This window comes from Mobula hypostoma, chromosome 12 (assembly GCF_963921235.1).
Source record: "Mobula hypostoma chromosome 12, sMobHyp1.1, whole genome shotgun sequence".
Lineage (NCBI taxonomy): Eukaryota > Metazoa > Chordata > Chondrichthyes > Myliobatiformes > Myliobatidae > Mobula > Mobula hypostoma.
The window spans coordinates 104,919,380-104,937,379 of record NC_086108.1 but is presented as its reverse complement, the minus strand read 5'-3'; the positions used below and the strand labels follow the sequence as shown (position 1 = coordinate 104,937,379).

The 18,000-nt window shown below is 42.2% G+C and overlaps 1 protein-coding gene and 1 pseudogene across 2 annotated transcripts in view; one reads left to right on the top strand and one right to left on the bottom strand.

Moving 5' to 3' along the window:
* The window catches only part of adgrl4 (adhesion G protein-coupled receptor L4), a 169,507-nt gene that overhangs the window by 32,534 nt on the left and 118,973 nt on the right, over nucleotides 1-18,000 (top strand). The window lies entirely within an intron of this gene.
* Nucleotides 289-387, bottom strand: LOC134355292 (U6 spliceosomal RNA; annotated as a pseudogene).

The following is an 18,000-nucleotide window of genomic DNA, read 5'->3' as shown; positions in this document are numbered from 1 at the left end:
ACTATAGATGGGGTAAATGCAGGCAAGCTTTTTTTCCACTCAAGTTGGGTGAGTTGAGAACCAGAGGTTATAGGTTAAAGGTGAAAGGTGAAATATTTAAGGGGAAACATCTTCACTCAGAGGGTGGTAAGGGTGTGTAATGAGCTGCCATCAGAAGTAGTGCATATGGGTTCAATTTCAAAACTTAATAGAAATTAGGATACCTTAATGCTGAGAATCGAACCCTGGCCGATTTTAAAGCTGGTGCTGTAAAACATTGTGCTAACTGCTACTCTACTGAGTAGGCCTAAAAATATGGAACATTTCTCAAATGTGTTATCCTTGTGCAAGGTCTACGCTAATGTTCGCTATATTCGTCCAAGTTTAGTATACGTGCTGCCAAAGCACATCTTGATGAGTAGCTAAGGGTCTGAATTGTTAATGCAAAGGCATCGGTTCAAATTCTGCTGGGGAAGTTAAGTACAAGTAATTAAATAAAATTTAGATTTCTTGTTAAAGAGGGTTCAAATTCAAGGTTATTGTCATTTCAACTGTATACATACAAACGAAAAAGTAATATTTCCACATATAAATTAGGACCATATGACCATAAGATGAAGGAGCAGAAATAGGCCATTTGGCCCATTGAGTCTACTCCACCATTTCATCATGGCTGATCCATTTCCCTGTCAGCCCCAATCTCCTGCCTTCTCCCCGTATCCCTTCATGCCCTGACTAATCAAGAATCTATCAATCTCTGCCTTAAATATACAGAAAGATTTGGCCTCCACAGCTCCCTGCGGCAAAGAATTCCAAAGATTCACCACCCTCTGGCTAAAGAAATTCCTCCTTATCTTGATTCTAAAAGGACGCTCCTCTATTCTGAGTCTGTCCTCTGGTCTTAGACTCTCCCACCACAGGAAACATCCTCTCCATGTACACTCTATCAGGGCCTTTCACCATTTGATAGGTTTTGATTAGGTCATGCCTCATTCCTCCAAATTCTTGTGAACACAGGCCCAGAGCCATCAGACGGTCTTTATACGACAAGCCATTAAATCCTGGAGTCATTTTCGTGAACCTCCTTTGCACCCTTTCCAGTTTCAGCACATCCTTTCTAAAATAAGGGACCCAAACCTGCTCCCAATACTCCGAGCGAGGCCTCACCAGTGCTTAATAAAGTTTTGACATTTACAAAGTCCTCTTGATATGAATGCTAACATTACATTTGCCTTCCTCACCACAGACTCAACCTGCAAATTAACTTATAGGGAATCCTGCACAAGGACTCCCAAGTCCCTTTGCATCACAGTGTTTTGTATTTTCTCTCCATTTAGAAAATAATCAACCCTTTCATTTCTTCTACCAAAGTGCATGACCATGCACTTCTCAACACCGTATTCCATCTGCCATTCCTTTGCCCAATCTCCTAATCTAAGTCCTCCTGTAGCCTCTCTGCTTCCTCAAAACTACCTGTCCTTCTACCTATCTTCATATCGTTAGCAAACTTTGCAACAAAACTATCAATCCCATCATCCAAATCATTGACATGTAATGTAAAAAGTGTAAAATTAACGAATAATAGGGTGCATTATCAATTTAAAAAGTAAACAGTATAATGTTACTGGGACTTCGTATGTGACGAGATGTGGGTGGTAGCAGAGAGTTCAGTAGTCTCATGGCCTGGGGGAAGAAGTTGCTTTCCATCCTAACAGTCCTTGTCCTAATGCTATGGAACCTCCTGCCTGATGGTTGGTGGGATAGGGGGGGAATGGTCTAAGAGATTGTTGGACAGTAGGATCTTGTTGTTCTTACTGGAGTCTGGCCTGTGTGTCATTCCACACCCATCAAGCTGTTATCCCTCCTCAGGTTCAGAGGTAATTGGCTATGGACAATGACTTGCCGGCAGTGATGTCCACATCCAGTGGCATTGTATTGAGTACAACACTATTACAGATCAGGGTGTTTCCAGAGTTTGGACAATTCTGGTGCTGTCTGTAAGGAGTTTGTACGTTCTCCTCGTGAACTGCATGGGTTTCCTTCGGGTGCTCTGGTTTCTTCCACCAGAAGACGTACCAGTTAGTAGGTTAACTTGTCCTGTGATTAGGTTAGGGTTAAGTAGGTGGGTTGCTTGCCAGTGTGGCTAGTTGGACCGGAAGATACTGTTCTGCACTGTATCTCTAAATAAAATAAACAAATTAAGGATTTACTTTAAAACACTTAATCTTCTTGGAAGGAAATTCTTTTCAGTTCAGTTATAAAAGCAAACACTTTATCAAAAGTACGGAACTCAACAGAGCTGATAGAAATTTATAAAATAGTGAGAGGCACAGGTGGGTGGATGGTCATAAACCTTTCCCCAGGGAATATTAAAGGACATGCTTTTAAGGTGAGGGGGAAAAGTTTTAAAAATACTTGTCAGGAGAGTTTGGGATAGGCTAGGAGCTTTTTCCTTGGAGCACAGGGGAGTGGGAGGTGATTTCCAAGACTCCCTTGCATTATCTATCTATGTATTTTATTTTTGAGATACAGCACAGAGTAGCCCTTCCAGCCCTTCGAGTCGCACCACCCAGCAACCCTCAACAACCCTGATTTAATCCCAACCTAATCAGGGAGCAATTCACGTTTGCCAACTAACCTACCCGGTACGTCTTTGGACTGTGGAAGGAAACTCCAGTATCCAGAGAAAACGCATGTCTTCGACAGGGAGGACATACAGAGACCCCTTACAGAGGCCACCAGGATTGAACTCCTAACTCTCATGTCCTGAGCTGTAACAGTATCTATCTATCTATAATATCTGTCTGTCTAACTGGCTGACCATTTATCTACCTATTTATCTATCTACCTATCTATCTGAGTTATGTTGTGTTTTATATTGTATTGTTTATATAAAATAAAAATTTATATTTTATTGTCACAGGCTGTTGTGTTTTACTACTTATTGTTATGTTTATTATTTAGTGTTGTGTTTGTTATGTTATGATTGCACTGCTCCTGGGAAACGCTGTCTCATTCTGCCCTGCAGAGCTCATGTACGGTTAGAATGACAATAAAGTTTTTTGAATCTTTGAATCTATCCACCTAATATCTATTTATCTATCTACCTAGCTAGCTAGATAGTTGGCCAGCTAGCAGTCTATATATCTATCAATCTATCCATCTATCTGTCTGCCTTTCTATCCATCTAGTCATCTGTCTATCTAACTAGTTGGCCAATTAGCAATGTAGATATCTATCTATCTAGATGATCTGTTATCTATCTGTCTGTCTAACTTGTGATGTGTCATTATCTTCAGCAATCTCCACTGCCGAGGTCTTGGTTAAACAGCTGTTCGTCTAGAATCTTCCCCTGAACCTTACTGCCATGGGTGACCCTATCAGGAGCTGAGCTCCAGAAGGCATGATGCCTGCTGGATAACTCTGTGACTCTGTGCGGGACAAGGTTTTTTTCTTATACAGAGAATGGCGAGTGTCTGCAACAGGCTGCCAGGCATAGTGGAGGAAACGTTCAGCCCACAGTCTCCTTCACCATTCAATCGTGGCTGATTTTTTTCCCCCTCAATCACATTCTCCCAGTACCCCTTAACTCACTTATTAATCAGTAACCTATCAATCTTTGCTTTCATTTTCATCAAGAACCTGTCAATCTTCTTTTGTTTTAGTGAGATGTGAAGGGCAGGGTTTTTTATTAACACAGTGTGATAGCTGCCTGCAGTAGGCTGCCGGAGATCGTGGTGGAAGCAGATATGACCGTGGTATTTAAGAGACTGTTAGACTCGTGGACATGCAGGGTGGGAGGGATGTAGATCATATACAGGCATCTCTTTCTGGACAACAAGGGGCTACAGATCCTGGAATCTGACGACAAAGGGAAGTGATATGTGGAACCAGATAAGGGAGAGATGAAGGGCTGATGGAAGTATTTTGAGAGAGGACAGGAGACCCAGTGTGTTAATTTTGTAGATGAGGGGCTAATGCAATCAGATGTGGAAGGGGAAAGATGATGATGTGAGAGAACTTGGTGGAATCAGAAGGAGAGAGGAAGGAAGATGGGGTGTTGGGTTAATACAATCTGCATCATTAAACATTATTCACGATTGCCTCAACATGCTGCTACAGGACAGATGTTGACGCCCCAGGAATTTGAAGCTGCTCACCCTTTCCACCACTGGCCCTTTGATGGGGACTGATCCATGTTCTCCTGGCTTCCCCTTTCTAAAGTCTACTATCAATTCCTTGGTCTTGCTGACACTGTGTACAAGGTTATTGGTCCACCACCACTCAACCAGCTGATCTATCTCACTCCTGTACTCCACCTCATTGCCATCTGAGATGCTGCTGACATCAGCGAATTTATAGATGGTATTTGAGCTGTGCCAAGCCACACAGTCATCAATGTAGAGAGTACCTCTAAAACTGCTGTTCTCCTGGAATTTTCATGTACGACAGTCTCAAGAGTTCACAGAAAATGGTGTGAAAAACAAAAAAAAAACAGTAAGTGGAAGTTCTGTGGATGGAAAAGCCTTGTTAATGAGGGAGATCAGAGGAGAATGTCTAGGCTGGTTCAAACCATTAGGAAGGTGACAGTAACTCAAATAACCATGTGTCACTACAGTGGTGTGCAGAATGGAATCTCTGAATGCATGCCACACTGAACCTTGAAATGGATAGGGTACAGCCGCAGAGGACCACAAACCTACAGTCAGTGGCTACTTTGTTAGGTACAGGAGGTGCCTTTATTCAGTGCAGATCACCTAGTAAGGTGATCGCTGAGTCTATAGAAAATATACAGGACACCATTGTGAAATGAATGGGAAGAATAATTTTCCTGTTGGCTTCATTTCTTCAGGGAGGTCTTCACAGAAGTTTAGCACACAGAAGAGCCATTAACTGCTTTGCCAACAGTAAATTCACATTTTCATATATGTCTAAGTATGTTTATACAGTGCCATTTAATAACTGAGCTACTCTCCAGTTGCAGAGATGAGGACAGCTATGAGCCATCTGTATAAAATAACCAGGAATAAATCTAACAAGGGGATTTGGGAGAAGATAATCCACCCAGTAAGTGGTGAGATTGCAATGGAATGGGAAACCATAATATTTACCAGTGTGTCTGCAATAGATCACAAGAAAGATCGATGTCAATAAAGATACAAACTTACTTAACAAACCTGAAATATTCATTGAAAGTGGAGTCACATATATATGGGATCATAAAGAAAGCTTTCAGTACGTTGGTCTTCATAAATCAAAGTATTGAGTACAGGAGTTGGGATGTTATGTTGAAGTTGTATAAGACATTAGTGAGGCCTGGTTAGGAGTATTGTGTGCAGTTTTGGTCACCTACCTACAGGAAAAATGTAAATAAGTTTGAAAGAATACAGAGAAAATTTACAACAATGTTGCTGGGTCTGGAGGACCTGAGTATTAAGGAAAGATTGAATAGGTTAGGACTTTATTTCTTGGAACATAGAAGATTGACAGGAAATTTGATAGAGGTATTCAATATTATTCGTGCAAGACACACAAAATGCTAGAGGAACTCAGCAGGCCAGGTAGCATCTATGGAAAAGAGTGCAGTCAACATTTCCGGCCGAACCTTTCATTAGGACTAGAGAAAAAAATATGAGGAGTCAAAGTAAGAAGGTGGGGGGAGGAGATAAAGAAACACAAGGTGATAGGTGAAACCGGGGGAGGGGGGTGAGTGGGGGAGGGGTGAAGTAAAGAACTGGGAAGTTGATTAGTGAAAGGGATACAGGGCTGGTGAAAGGGAGAATTGGACAGGAGCAGACAGAAGGCCATGGAAAGAAGTAAAGTGGGAGGAGCACCAGAGGAAGGTGATTGGCCGGTAAGGAGATAAGGTGAGAGAGAGGAATGGGAATGGGGAATGGTGAATGTGAGGTGAATTACCGGAAGTTCAAGAACTCGATGTTCGTGCCATCAGGTTGGAGGCGACCCAGATGAAATATAAGGTGTTGCTCCTCCAACCTGAGTGTGGCTTTGTGGTGTTATAGATGCAGTAAATGCAAGCAGGCTTTTTCCACTGGGGTTGCGTGGGACTACAACCAGAGGTGAAGGGTTAAGGTGTGTAACGTAAACGGCAACAATGAATATCAATCGAGACAGGTTATATAAAAATAACCAAACATTTATTAAACACCGATAAAAGATAAGGGGAAAAAAAACAAACGAAAACTTTAACCGGAAGTTAACAGATATGCAGCCGTTCACCAACTCACCACTCGGCTCTGGTTCTTAAAGCGTTAAATACGAAAACAGTTCTTAAAGCGATACAGTCAGATATGGTTCTTAAAGTGATAACTTCGAAAGTCCAACAGATTTACACGTTCAATTGGGAGAGACTTCTCTGGAGAAGGATTTCTTCACAGACCCAACTTTACTGCTGGTTCTGTCCACAGGATTCACGATGCCGAAAATAAACAGTTTAAATCGACTGACCTTAAATTCCTTCAGAGAGAGAGAGAGCACACCTTTGCATGAACTCATTGCTCTTTTGGCAAGAGTTATCTCGATGCAGGTTGCTATTCCAACGAAGACTCAAAAAGGTCGATCCTTTATTAAACTGCCAAATGATGCCGACTTCTCTCGATCCTTCGATCCTGCACTTCGATGAATTTTTCATTCTCCTTTTGAATTTTGGAATTGAGTTAATCAACACATCTAGCAAAAATTTCCAGTCCAAATAATATGGTATTTTGCAATAGAACATACAACCGTTTTAAAAATGAAACTGCGTCACAAAAACAAACACGCAACAGAAACGGAGACACAGCACGTTCCACCTGGAAATCTACAAACTCAGAAACCAACTGCATCACCTGGGTCAACCCTTATATAGTCACGGGACACATGTCATCACGTGACCTCACATCGGCGGGGGGGGGGGAATCACATCAGGTGACCTCCAAAAGACCATTACATCATTCTCTCAAAAAAAATAGATCTCCTTGAGCATGTAACAGGTGAGAGGGGAGAAGATGAAGAGGAACATGAGGAGAAACTTCTTCACTCAGAGCATTGTGCAAGTGTGGAACGAGCTGCCAGCGCAAGTGGTGCATTCAAGCTTGATTTTGACAGTTAAGCGAAGTTTCGATAGGGATATGGAGAGCTGTGGTCTCGGTGCAGGTCAATGGAAGTAAGTAGTTTAAATTGTTTCGGCAAGGAACTGGTTCTGTGCTGTATATTTCTGTGACTCTATGCCTCTATCAACACGAGATTCTGCAGATACTAGAAATCCAGAGCAACACACACAAAATGCTGTAGGAATTCAGTATTCAGGTAGCATCTATGGAGGGGAATAAACAGTCGATGTTTCAGGCTGAGATCATTCATCATTCTGGTTTTTGTTCCCTTGCTTTCCAGTGCTGATGAAAGGTCTCAGCCCAAAACATTGACTGTGCAGTATATACTTGATGTCCTTCTGTGGTTTAGCTAACTCACGGCAAATATATGGACTCAGATGTTGTCCTCCATGGGTTATACAAACTCCTTAACACCAACGTTAGATTCAGAGCTTTACTTAAAAAATACTAGAAGCCTTAATCGTGAACTATTCTATTGACTCCAGAGCCTCAACATTCTTTTGTAGATTGGCGTTTGATCTAAATCCAAATTTGTAGCTTTAGTAAATAGCTTTTGTAAGGAATAGAATGGAGGATATCCAACAGAGAGGGACATCAGAAATGGCCTTTTTTCCTGAGGTTCATCAGTCCAAAGTTGTGTCCACAAGCACGTAACAGAGGAGTTTATTCCAGGGATATTTGACTTGGATCAAAGTCTTTAAAGTCTTGTTTACATAATGGTTGGTTGATGATAACACTTGTGCCCATGAAGTTTCTCACAGTCAGAGCAACAAAAACAAAACGTGCTGGAGGTCTTCAGCTCTACGCTGACGTCACTTTGTGGACAAATGGAAGAAAAGCATGGGTCTTCAGGCAAGATTTCACAGTGCTTCTCACACCCAGTGGCACGGTCTGAACGTGTGCTCACTGTTGCAACATGACTGTAAATTGCATACAGGAAATTTCAACCAAACTGTTTTCAATCCGGAGGAAATGGCCAAGAAAACATTGCTATTATACAGCTAACAGAACATCCCAAGGACAAGTCAGTTTGTCCAAACTGTCTGCAGCAACCATACTGATTTTAACTAATTGCATTGCCCAAACATACTCCACTCCTGCCTGTCCATAAACCATAGAACAGTCCAGAACAGCACAGGCTCTTCGGCCCACTACATTGTGCCAAGCTCACAGCCTGTTCTTACATCAATCTAACCCTTCCCTTCCACATAATCTTCCATTTTTCTTTCAACCATATGCCTATCTTTTTTATATAGGCATCTGTTAGTCTCGTGAGACCATGGATTTGCACCTTGGAAGGTTTCCAGGGAGCAGGCCTGGACAAGATTGTATGGAAGACCAGCAGTTGCCCATGCTGCAAGTCTCCACTCTCCACGCCACCGATGTTGTCCAAGGGAAGGGCACTCGGGCCGATACAGCTTGGCACCGGTGTCGTCACAGAGCAATGTGCGGTTAAGTGCCTTGCTCAAAGTCACAACATGCTGCCTCAGCTGAGGCTCGAACTAGCGACCTTCAGATCACTAGACCGACATCTTAACCAGTTGGCCATGCCTATCTAAGAGTCTCCTAAATTCCCCTCATGTATCTGTCTCTACCACCACCCCGGCAGCTTGTTCCACAAACCTACCACTCTCTATGTACAACCCCATTTCCAGAAAAGTTGGGATATTTTTCAAAATGCAATGAAAACAAAAATCTGTGATATGTTAACTTACGTGAACCTTTATTTAACTGACAAAAGTACAAAGAAAAGATTTTCAATAGTTTTACTGACCAACTTACTGTATTTTGTAAATATACACAAATTTAGAATTTGATGGCTGCAACACACTCAACAAAAGTTGGGACAGAGTTAAAATAAGATTGAAAAGTGCACAGAATATTCAAGTAACAGGTTTGGAAGACTCCACATTAAGCAGGCTAGTTGGTAGCAGGTGAGGGATCATGACTGGGTATAAAAGCAGCATCCATCAAAGGCTCAGTCTTTGCAAGCAAGGATGGGTCGTGGCTTACCCCTTCGTGCCAAAATTCATGAGAGAATTGTTAGTCAGTTCAAAAGGAACATTTCTCAATGCAAGATTGCAGAGAATTTAGGTCTTTCAACATCTACAGTACATAATATTGTGAAAAGATTCAGAGAATTCAGACATCTCAGTGCGTAAAGGGCAAGGTCGGAAACCACTGTTGAATGCACGTGATCTTCGAGCCCTCAGGTGGCACTGCCTAAGAAACCATCATGCTACTGTGACAATTATAGCCACCTGGGCTCGGGAGTACTTCCGAAAACCATTGTCACTCAACACAGTTCATCGCTGCATCCAGAAATGCAACTTGAAACTGTATTAAGCAAGGAGGAAGCCATACATCAACTCTATGCAGAAATGCCGGCGAATTCTCTGGGCCCAAGCTCATCTCAGATGGACTGAACCGTGTACTGTGGTCAGATGAGTCCACATTTCAGCTAGTTTTTGGAAAAAATGGGCGTCGAGTTCTCCGTGCCAAAGATGAAAACAACCATCCAGATTGTTATCAGCGAAAGGTGCAAAAGCCAGCATCTGTGATGGTATGGGGGTGCATCAGTGCCCACGGCATGGGTGAGTTGCATGTATGTGAAGGTACCATTGACTCTGAGGCATATATTAGGATCTTAGAGAGACATATGTTGCCATCAAGGCGACGTTTCTTCCTGGGACGTCCATGCTTATTTCAGCCAGACCACATTCTGCATGGGCTACAACAGTGTGGCTTTGTAGACACAGAGTGTGTGTGCTTGACTGGCCTGCTGCCAGTCCAGATCTATCTCCTATTGAAAATGTATGGCGCATCATGAAGAGGAGAATCAGACAACGGAGACCACAGACCGTTTAGCAGCTGAAGTCTTATATCAAGCAAGAATGGACAAAATTTCCAATTGCAAATCTACTACAATTAGTATCCTCAGTTCCAAAACGATTAAAAAGTGTTATTAAAAGGAAAGGTGATGTAACACAATGGTAATCATGCCTCTGTCCCAACTTTTGTTGAGTGTCAAATTCTAAATTTGTGTATGTTTCAAAGTACAATTAAGTTGGTCAGTAAAACTATTGAAAATCTTTTCTTTGTACTTTTGTCAGATAAATAAAGGTTCACATGAATTAACATATCACAGATTTTTGTTTTTATTGCATTTTGGAAAATATCCCAACTTTTCTGGAAATAGGGTTTGTAAAGAAACTACCTCTGATATTGCCCCTATTCTTTCTTCCAATCATCTTAAAATTATACACCCTCACATTAGTCATTTCTGCTCTGGGGAATAAAATATCTGGCTCTACGCTCTATCAATACCTCTTGGGTTTATGTGCCTGTCTAAATGCTTGTTAAACTTTGACCATAAAGACATAAAGCAGAGGAGCAGAACTAGGCCCCTCAGCCCCTCGAGTCTGCTCCTCCATTCCACCATGGCTGATTGATTTTCCCTGTCAATCTCATTCTCCTGGCTTCTCCTCATACTCTTTGATGCCCTGACTAACCAAGAACCTATCAACCGCTGCTTTAAATACACCTCCACAGTCATCTGTGGCAATGAATTCCACAGATTCTCCACCATCTGACTAAAGAATTTCCTTCTAATCTCTGTTTCAAATGGACTCCCTCTATTCTGAGGCTGTGCCCTCTAGGAAACGTCTACTCCGTCTAGGCTTTTCATTATTTGACAGGTTAAAATGAGATACCCCCTCATTCTTCTAAAATCCAGCAAGTACAGGTCCAGAGCCATCAATCGCTCCTCACAGATTAAACTTTTCATTCCTAGAACCATTTTCATGAACCTTCTCTGGACCCTCTCCAATGCCAGAACACATTTTCTTGGAAAAGGAGCCTAAAGCTGCTCACAATACTCTTAGTACAGTCTCAACAACACCTTATAAAGCCCCAGCATCACATCTTTGCTCTTATATTCTAGTCCTCTCAAAATCAATGTAAACATCGCATTTAACTTCCATACCACTGACTCAATATGTAAGTTAACGTTTAGAAAATCCTACACAAGGATTTCCAGATCACTTTGCATCTCTGATTTTTTTAAAAATTTCTCCCCATTTGAAAAATAACCTATGCTTTTGTTCCTTCTACCAAAATGCATGTCTATACACTTCCCTCACTATATTCGATCTGCCACATCTTTGCCCATTCTCCCTGCAGACTCCTTGCTTCCTCAACACTACCTGCCCTTCCACCTCTCATTATATCATCTGCAAACCTGGCCACAAAGTCATCAATTCCATCATCCGAATCATTGACACATAATGTGAAAAGAAGTGGTCCCAATTCCAAACCCCGAGGAACGCCACTAGTCACCAGTAGCCAACCAGAAGAGGCCTCTTTATTTCCACTCTCTGTTTCCTGCCAGACAGCCAAAAATGTATCCATGCTAAAATCTTTTCTGTAATACCATAGGCTCTTATCTTGTCAAACAATCACATCTGCTTTTAAAGACCTTCCCAGCAGCGATTTCCTGGTAACTATCACATTCTGTGTATTTAAAAAAAAAGCTTGCCCTGCATATCTCTTTTAAGTATTTCCTCTCCCACCTAAAAACTATGCCGTCTACTATTTGACATTTCACCACAGAGGAAGAAGGAATCCATCTACCCTACCTGTGCCTCTCATAATTTTATATTTTACTTATATCATTGGGTGATACATCTCTACCAGAGGAGGGGTAACGCTCTCCTTCACTCCGCTTGCCTGCTGTTCACCCTTGGGCAAGGTGTAGCAACTGCGCAGCACCCTCCCCCACCCAATCAGGGTTACGTGAAGCCACGGGAGCACGCAGTGGATGGTTGAATGAGCAGCCAATACATCGCACAGGCCCTAGTTATGCGACCCCTGACGCCAGGCAGACAATCTCCAAAGAGTACTGATAATGGGCTGGGGTGACCCATCTTGAAAAGACACTGTCCAGAAGAAGGCAATGGCAAACCACTTCTGTCAAAAAATTTGCCAAGAACAATCATGGTCATGGCCGTGGTCGTCATGTCACACGACACAGCACATATATAATGTGGGGATCACTCAAAGGCATACACTGCATCCTGTTACCCAGGAGATCTCTGTGGCACAGGTTATGTAACCATGACTCTCAGGACCACAGGTTGTTACAGCTCCCAAATGAGATGATGCTGTTTCTTTGCCACTTGGCTGTTCTCAACAATTGAAACAGAAGAAGACATCGTTCTCCTCTCTGTCTTAACTCTCAGTTCTCGAGAATTTTATTTTTGTGGTACACCAGGGTCCATGTTGGTTTATTACTGTCACATATTTGTGAGGATCTTGCCAGAAATAAGAGAGGATGTATATATTTTGGGGCATTTTTCTGTCCTGCCGCACAAGAAGCTGAAGAGCAACTTTCAGAATCAGTGTATCACCAGCATATGTTGTGGAATTTGTTGTCCTTGTGGCAGCATTACAATGCAACTCATAAAAATAGAAAAAAAACTCTGAATTATAGTAAGTGTATATGTGCATGTGTGTGTCTATATAGACACACACACACACACACACACACACACAAGACAGTGATGCAGCCAGTTAGAATGCTCTCTCTGGTACATCTGTGGAAATTTGTGAATGTTTTTGCTGACATCCAAATCTCTTCCAACTCCTAATGAAATATAGCCACAGTTATGTTCCTTGCAGCTGTATAAATTTGTTGGGTCGAGGTCAGATCCTCAGAGATATTGACACTCAGGAACTTGACATTGCTCACTCTTCCCACATGGACCTTACAGAGTGTTTATAAAATCATGAGTGGCATAAATAAGGTTTCTCCCCCAAGGTGGGAGTAACTATTTCAATAATATTAAAACAATATTGTAAATATATTATATAATGATGCAGTCTTGTTCACTTAAGTAATTCATTGTGGGTTATACAGTGCGTAAAAGTATGTGAATGGCATACGTCATCACATCAGCGTGTCAGATGTGCACACCTCGTTTAAAGTAAAAACAAAACTGCCATACACACGTTTCCGACTCTCATCTTTTTCTTTCAATGAGTTTGAACATTTGGAGCTGCGAAACATAACAGTGGTTGCAAGGTAGTTTTAAACTAAATCTGAGATGGCTACCTACCTGTTGAAGTGCAAAGAGGCATTCAATTTTTTAAAATAACAGAGCAGCACTTGTCTTTTCAGAAAGGAGAGAGAGAAAAATGGTCATGATTTAAAAAACGCAGTAAACAGACAAAGTCATGGGTTCATAAACTGTTGAGTACTGTATGTTAATAATCATAAATTTAAAAAAAACAAATGGCTGGCTATATCAGAAAGATAGATGTGTTTGATTACACAGGAGACAAGTGTATATTGTATTCTGAGTGAATGGAACTGCATTTTGAAGCAACTGAAATCGCCAAGGAGAAGCAAGTTCCAGTGCATTAGGTTTAAAGGCATATTGTTTGCTGGTAGTTTGACTGCTCCAACCAGACCAGCTGAAATGGTTCATGTTTCTGTAAATGAGCTGAATGTTTATTTCCTAACTGCCCAATATGTGGCTAGGCATAGCTCAAATACCACCTATAAATTTGCTGACAATACAACCATTACTGGTAGAATCTCTGGTGGTGACGAGAGGGCGTACAGGAGTGAGATATACCAACTAGTGGAGTGGCGCCACAGCAACAACCTGGCACTCAACATCAGTAAGACGAAAGAGCTGATTGTGGACTTCAGGAAGGACAAGACGAAGGAACACATACCAATCCTCATGGAGGGATCAGAGGTGGAGAAAGTGAGCAGTTTCAAGTTCCTCGGTGTCAAGATCTCCGAGGGTCTAACCTGGTCCCAACATATTGATGTCGTTATAAAGAGGGCAAGTCAGCAGCTAAACTTCATTAGGAGTTTGAAGAGATTTGGCATGTCAACAAATACACTCAAAAACTTCTATAGTTGTACCGTGGAGAGCATTCTGACAGGCTGCATCATTGTCTGGTATGGAGGGGTTACTGCACAGGGCCAAAAGAAGCTGCAGAAGCTTGTAAACCTAGTCGGCTCCATCTTGGGCACTAGCCTACAAAATACCCAGGACATCTTTAGGGTGCGGTGTCTCAGAAAGGCAGCGTCCATTATTAAGGACCTCCAGCACCCAGGGCGTGCACTTTTCTCATTCCTACTATCAGGTAGGAGGTACAAAAGCCTGAAAGCACACACTCAGCGATTCAGGAACAGCTTCTTCCCCTCTGCATCCGATTCCTAAATGAACATTGAAGCTTTGGACACTACCTCACATTTTTAATATACAGTATTTCTGTTTTTGCATATTTTTTTAAAAATGTATTCAATATATGTAGTTGATTTACTTGTTTATTTATTGTTTTATTTTATTTTTTTCTCTCTTTCTCTGCTAGATTATGTATTGCATTGAACTGCTGCTACTAAATTAACAAATTTCACATCACGTGCCGGTGATAATAAACCTGATTCTGACTCATCTTGTTGCATCTCCACAGGTGGTCCTGTACACCACATTGCTTTCATCGGTTGTCTTTACTACTACCTTGGCTCTTGAGACATGTTTCCTTAAAATCACTCTTGGCTTGTGATGACTTTTTGTATTTTGTGGCAGCAGTACAAAGCAAGACATTAAAAACTACTTTGCGTTACAAGAATAAACAAACAAATAATAGTACAGAAGAGGAACAGTGTGGTGGTGGTCATGAGTTCTTGGACCATTCAGTAATCATTAGCCTTCTGTACTGCCTCCTAAATACCAGTAGCAAGTAGAATGCATGTTATGGATGGTGAGGATCCTTAACGATGGATGTCACCTCCTTGAGGCACTGCATCTTGAGGATGTCCTTGACGGTGGGGAGGTTTGAACCTGTGATGGAGCTCGCTGAGTGTACAACCCTCTTCAGCCTCCAACAATACTGCATGCTTGAGCTTCCATACCAGACAGAATGTTCCCCACCAGTCAGGGCACTGGAGCAGGGATCCAACTGCAGACCCAGTACTGTGCACACAGTAATATTAATTGAGTAACAAATCCCAAGGTGCAAACAAAGTTGCCACCAAGGTTCAGGCAGTGATCAAAACGTCCAGAGAAATCCAAAAACCAGAGTCGGGAAAGAGGCAGAGTTGATATTCAGACAGGGTACAGAATGCTGGAAAGGCTCAGAAAAAATTCACGGGCACAATCTGGCAACAAACAGGTGAGAACACAGGACTGAAATACACTGAGCAATAAACAGAGAGGCAGCTGATAGGTGGAGCACAATGAGACAGAAGTGGCAGCAAAACAGGTAATAATGAGAAACGGGTGAGATAGTCATAATCATACTTTATTGATCCCGGGGGAAATTGGTTTTCGTTACAGTTGCACCATAAAGAATAAATAGTAATAGAACCATAAATAGTTAAATAGTAATATGTAAATTATGCCAGGAAATAAGTCCAGGACCAGCCTATCGGCTCAGAGTGTCTGACCCTCCAAGGGAGGAGTTGTAAAGTTTGATGGCCACAGGCAGGAATAACTTCCTATGACGCTCTGTGTTGCATCTCGGTGGAATGAGTCTCTGGCTGAATGTACTCCTGTGCCCACCCAGTACATTATGTAGTGGATGGGAGACACTGACCAAGATGGCATGCAACTTGGACAGCATCCCCTTTTCAGACACCACCGTCAGAGAGTCCAGTTCCATCCCCACAACATCACTGGCCTTATGAATGAGTTTGTTGATTCTGTTGGTGTCTGATACCCTCAGCCTGCTGCCCCAGCACACAACAGCAAACATGATCGCACTGGCCACCACAGACTCGTAGAACATCCTCAGCATCGTCCGGCAGATGTTAAAGGACCTCAGTCTCTTCAGGAAATAGAGACAGCTCTGACCCTTCTTGTAGACAGCCTCAATGTTCTTTGACCAGTCCAGTTTATTGTCAATTCGTACCACCAGCTTCTTAGTCTTTTTCACATTAAGCTGCAGATAATTCTGCTCACACCATATGACAAAGTTTCCTACCGTAGCCCTGTACTCAGCCTCATCTCCCTTGCTGATGCACCCAACTATGGCAGAGTCATCAGAAAACTTCTGAAGATGACAAGACTCTGTGCAGTAGTTGCGGAGATGCGGAGTACTCAGTAATACAGGGGCAGGAGCAGGGACAGGAGCTCATGGGGCATGAAAACAAACAAGAGCACATGGCAACACAAAACCACAGACTGACGGCTAGGGGCAAAACACACAAAAAGACAAAGGTCAACTGGAAGTACTGACACTACTGCACATCTGGAGAAAATTTTAATAATGTTAGTTGGCATACCAAATCTCCTCAAACTGCTAACGAAGTATTACCACTGGTGATTACACCAGTGTGTTGGGAACAGGATAGCTCCTCTGAGATGCTGACATGAAGGAACTTGAAGCTGCTCATCCTGAATGAGCCCTCAGTGGGGGGCTTGTATCCTCTCAGCAAATAGGTTTAGTACGAGTGTGGAACGTGAAATGAAATAAGGACCATGTTTTGTTATGACAATCACCTTATTGGATCGCCTGGTAAGTATTACCTGCATGTTATTGCCATCACAAACAAAGCAAGACAGCACCTTTACTTTTTTAAAAGTATGCACAGATTCGGCTTGTCATCTAAAACTTCGACAAACTTCTACAGGTGAAGAAAGTTCTGACTGGTTGCATCACGGTTTGGTATGAATGAAAACACCAATGCCCAAGAACAGAAAAGCCTACGAAAAGTGTTAGATATAGCCCAGTCCATCACAAGCGAAGCCATCCCCACCACTGAGCACATTTACAAGTATTGCTGCCACCCCAAAACAGCATCCCTTATCAAAGACCCCACAATCCAGCTCATGCTCTCTTCTCACTGCTACCATTGGGAAGGATGTACAGAAGCCTATAGTCCCTCACCACCAGGTTCAGGAACAGTTATTACCCTTCAACCATCAGGATCCTGAACTGGTGTGGATAACTTCATTCACCTCAGCACTGAACTGATTCGACAACCTACAGATTCACCTTCAAGGACTCTACAGGTTATCTTCTCAGTACTATTTATTCATTTATTTGCACATTTTACCTTCTTTTGCACATTGGTTGCTTGTCAGTCTTTGTGTTTAGCTTTTCACTAATTTTTTTAAATATTTATCTGTTCTACTGTGAATGCCCGCAAGAAAATGAATCTCGAGGTGTTCAAGATAACTATGTGTTACAACAATGGTCTGCAAAAGAGCATCTCTAAATGCACAATAGATTGAACCTTGAAGTGGATGGGCTACAGCAGCATAAGACAACAAACTTGCCTCCATTGGTCACAGAGAACAGTTGAACAAGTTGGTTCTTTATTCTTTGGAACGTAGAAGGTTGAGGGGGGACTTGATAGAGGTATTTAAAATTATGAGGGGGATAGACAGAGTTGACATGGATAGGCTTTTTCCATTGAGAGTGGGGGAGATTCAAACAAGAGGACATGAGTTGAGAGTTAAAGGGCAAAAGTTTAGGGGTAACATGAGAGGGAACTTCTTTACTCAGAGAGTGGTAGCTGTGTGGAACGAGCTTCCAGCAGAAGTGGTTGAGGCAGGTTAGATGTTGTCATTTAAAGTTAAATTGGATAGATATATGGACAGGAAAGGAATGGAGGGTTAGGGGGTGAGTGCAGGTTGGTGGGACTAGGTGAGTAAGAGTTCGGCAAGGACTAGAAGGGCCGAGATGGCCTGTTTCTGTGCTGTAATTGTTATACGGTGACAAGTACATACCTTGATAATAAATTTACTTTGAACTTTGACTTATTTGGCAGACATCTGTCCAGGAACAACAGAGGCAAAACTTTGGAGATGGGGAGCTGCCAAAGTAGGGAAAACTGCCAGAGAAAAACAGTCAGCTGCTTGCAGGGGGAGGACACAGGACATGCCTG